The sequence below is a fragment of the Diospyros lotus genome, chromosome 11 (genome assembly GCF_014633365.1).
Source record: "Diospyros lotus cultivar Yz01 chromosome 11, ASM1463336v1, whole genome shotgun sequence".
In the NCBI taxonomy this organism is placed as follows: domain Eukaryota; kingdom Viridiplantae; phylum Streptophyta; class Magnoliopsida; order Ericales; family Ebenaceae; genus Diospyros; species Diospyros lotus.
The window spans coordinates 13,053,793-13,057,762 of record NC_068348.1 but is presented as its reverse complement, the minus strand read 5'-3'; the positions used below and the strand labels follow the sequence as shown (position 1 = coordinate 13,057,762).

Below are 3,970 nucleotides of genomic sequence, written 5' to 3'. Positions count from 1 at the left end.
GGAGCATAAGCCTAATTTAGAATTTTCATGTCACGTATGGAGATTGCTAGACCTGGAAATGTTTTCATACCCCAAACCTAAATGATTAATCTGTATCTATAAAAATCTGTCAGTAAAATATAATTAAATTTATGATAATTACTTAACCTAGAATTTTCATGCACGTATGGAGATTACTTAAACAAGAATTATCCTTATCTTGAACTAAAATTACTGACAGATCTGCAAAACTTAAATCAGATGAATATTACTGATTTTTTTGTATTAAAACGAGAATTAATTGGTTTTGGTACTAAAATTGTCTTGACCCAACTTGTTTAAATTCAGTGTTAGTTTAGTTTTAATTCTTGCCATTAGATCATCTTAATCACCTCCTAAAATCAAAAATTCTATGATTTTTACTTTCAACCATAAATAATCTCCCTGTGAACTGACTCGGACTCACCGAAAATATAAATTTAAGATTATACTACACGCACACTCGCACACTGACGAGTATAATCGCCCTACACCTGCCTTAATAAAAGGATTGATGTCTAATAAATTTGGTTGTAGTTTTGATAAATAAATGTGCAGGTAGCGTAGTAGTCAACAATCACACATACACTATGCAGAATACAACTACTCTAAACTGATTACAACCAACTAGATACCCTCTAGCGCCCAACAACATATACATTCCATCACAAGAATAAATATATACAAGCAACACCCGCAAATACATGCAGGAATATATATATATAACATACAACTCGGGTAACACCGTTAGTCACCGCATCATCCTCCTGGCATCCTGGCTTGCTTCTGGACTTGCAACATCTACAACATGAGGTAAAAGCTCATGAGTCATAAATATTCAATAAGGGTGAAAATGAATGTAAATAAGAAAATATATGCAATGCAATGACAAGTATGTATGCATGAAAGATGAGGCATCACTACGCTCTGAACCCACTGTTCGAGGCATAACCTCCCAAATTACCCCTAGCATACATCTAGTCTCTCCCATGGCCATAGGACTTCATTAGACCACCTATAGAACATGCACAACATGCAACTGTACACAATATATATTCATCAAGGTTTATCAAACATTCACAAGGCCACCACCCTTGGGATTGTCTCTTACCTGGCTCGAAACCTCTCCTGCCAAGAGTGAGAATGTTCGCCCGAACTCTGAGCTCTTCTAGGGTCACCGCCTCCCCGGTCAAACCTAAATGCTACACAAAACCTAACAACATCATAAATTTAACCAGGGCATTTGTTTTCGCCATATGATAGGGTTTAATTGTATACATATTTTTATCTAATTTTTATCTTAATCTTGTGTTATTTTTTCTACATAAATATGTGTTTATATAGATTTTACATTATTTTAATCTCTTTTTGTAGGAACCCGGTAAAAGATATTATTTTGAAGATTTGGGCATAAAAAGAAAAGAAAAAAAATATATTATAAAGTTAATTTCAAAATGTATATTATAATATAAATAAAAATAAATAAATATTTTTTATAATTAATATTATAATATAATTAAAATTAATATAATTAATAATATATTAATATTATATATTATAAGTGACGTGAACGTGGATGTAGTGGGATTGTATTTCACTTATAATATTATTACATTATTATAACTTGAGGCTTAAGGTTATATTGGGTTGCGTGAGTACATATATATATATATATAGAGAGAGAGAGAGAGAGAGAGAGAGAGAGAATATTATTATAGAGCACAGCAGCGTGAATTGGAGAAGGCCTTAGGGCACATGGCATTACTATATATATTATTAAACTATAATAAACCAGGGAAAAGAGATGGGGAGCATGAGAGGGCAGCGCAATTGGAGACAGCAGAAGAGAGAAGAGAGCACAGCGAAGATTGGGAGAGTGGAGAAGCCTCACGCACCAGCCAAGCCTCACGCACAGGAACTCCTCACGAGTAGCTGAAGCAAATCTATTGTGACCCAGATTTATTTTAAATCTAGACAGTGAACATTCTTCTTCCTTCATTTTTTTTGTTTTTATTTTTATTTTAATTATGTCTAGTTAAATTATTTTAGCTAAGGTTTGGATGAATTTTAATTTTAAGATTATGTAATTATTTATTTAATTTGATTCAAAACCTGATTATTATTTGTACAAGGAATTTATATTATTGTGTTTAATATTTTAAAAGATTGGCCACCTTTTAATGATTTAATGATTTATACATAATTAACTAAAAGATTGTTATAAATTAGATTCATAGATAATATAAATCACATGTTTAACTATGATATCGAGAGATGATTAGTTCATGTGTGGGAATCGAGAAAACTTAGTGAGTCAAATCCTCTTCTGAGATTTGAGGTTTTCAAAAAATTTAATGCTTATTTATTTCGTTGATATCTGCTCAAAAATCTGACAGTATAATTATAAAATACTGTAAGGGTATTTGTGATTTTAAATCGGGTTGAATAGATTATTACATAAGTCAAATTAAATAAAATCTAAACCCTAGGGCATTCATTAATTAGTTTTTCTCATAAAGAATTTAGTTTGTCATTTATTTATATTTTTATTCATCCGATTAATTAATTAGTTCAACTTAGGTTAATTAAAATTGTTTTGATAATGTGATCTAGTCTTCGTGGGATCGACACTCTTTTTATCACTATATACATATTTGATTAGGGTATACTTACCCGAATTAATTGTGCATAAATCACATATCAAGTTTTTGGCGTCGTTGCCGGGGACTAATTTATTACATATCAAAATTGCATAATTTAGTCTTAGATTGAACATCTTTTTGTTTTCTTTTAGGAATTGCAATTTTAATTTAATTTTATTATTTATTATTTTTTTCATCTTTTAGAGATTTTATTTTTAATTTTTAATTTTAGTATTTTTCTTTTTCTTTGTAGGTTTCATGGTGCATGACACATGCTAGTGGTGGAGAATTGATACCCCTTGATCAAGAAATTGAAAAAAAATTGAAAAAGCAAAAGAAGGAGAAAAAGAACAAGATAGAGCAAGCATTAGGACACTAAACTCATATGCTACACCTATTTTGGATGGCACTATATCAAGCATTAGGAGGCCAAATGTGCAAGCAAACAACTTCGAGATCAAGCTTGCAATTATTCAAATGATCCAGATGAGTGTACTATTTTCTGGCCCTAATGATGATCCTAACTCTCATATTGCTAATTTTCTTGAAATATATGATACTTTAAAGAATAATGGAGTTAGTGAGGATGCAATTCGACTTAGGTTGTTTCCTGTCTCCTTAAAAGATAGAGCAAAAGAATGACTTAATTCTCTTCCAACAGATTCTATTACTACATGGAATGATTTGACACAAAAGTTTTTATCTAAATATTTTCCACCTACTAAAATGGCTAAATTAAGGAATGACATAACTTTTTCACAATTTGGTAATGTATCCTTATATGAGTTGTGGGAGAGATTTAAGGAATTGCTTAGGAAATGTCCTCACCATGGTCTACCTATTTGGATGCAATGCAAACATTTTATAGTGGCATTAATCAATCTTCTCATTTGATGTTAGATGCAACTGCAGGTGGTACCCTTATGAGGAAAACTCTTGAAGAAGCATATGAACTTTTGGATGAGATGGCAACCAACAGTTATCAATGAGACAATGAGAGAGAAAATAAAAAGGGACTTAAAATTTATAATGTTGATTCTATCACTGCACTTATCTGTCCAAATTGCTAAATTAAATAAGAATTTGGGTAATTTGGGAGTTTCAACTATGAATTCTTCTTCTTCTTCTTCTCATTTTCTTTCTTGTGAGCTTTGTGGGCGAGGGGGACATACTAATATAGATTGTCAAGTAGGAAATCTTTTTTCTTCTGGTTCTTCTAAACAAGATAATTTTATTTCTTATGGTGGCAACAAGTCAAATTTTAATCCATACTCCAATACTTACAATCCAGGATGGAGGAGCCATCCTAA

At 31.3% G+C, this 3,970-nt stretch overlaps 1 non-coding gene across 1 annotated transcript; it reads right to left on the bottom strand.

The window, feature by feature from the left end:
* Window positions 1-3,392: 3,392 nt before the first annotated feature.
* LOC127813801 (small nucleolar RNA R71) lies at window positions 3,393-3,496 on the bottom strand. The gene has a single exon (XR_008026207.1). It is a non-coding gene; the product is annotated as a small nucleolar RNA R71 (small nucleolar RNA).
* Window positions 3,497-3,970: the final 474 nt, after the last annotated feature.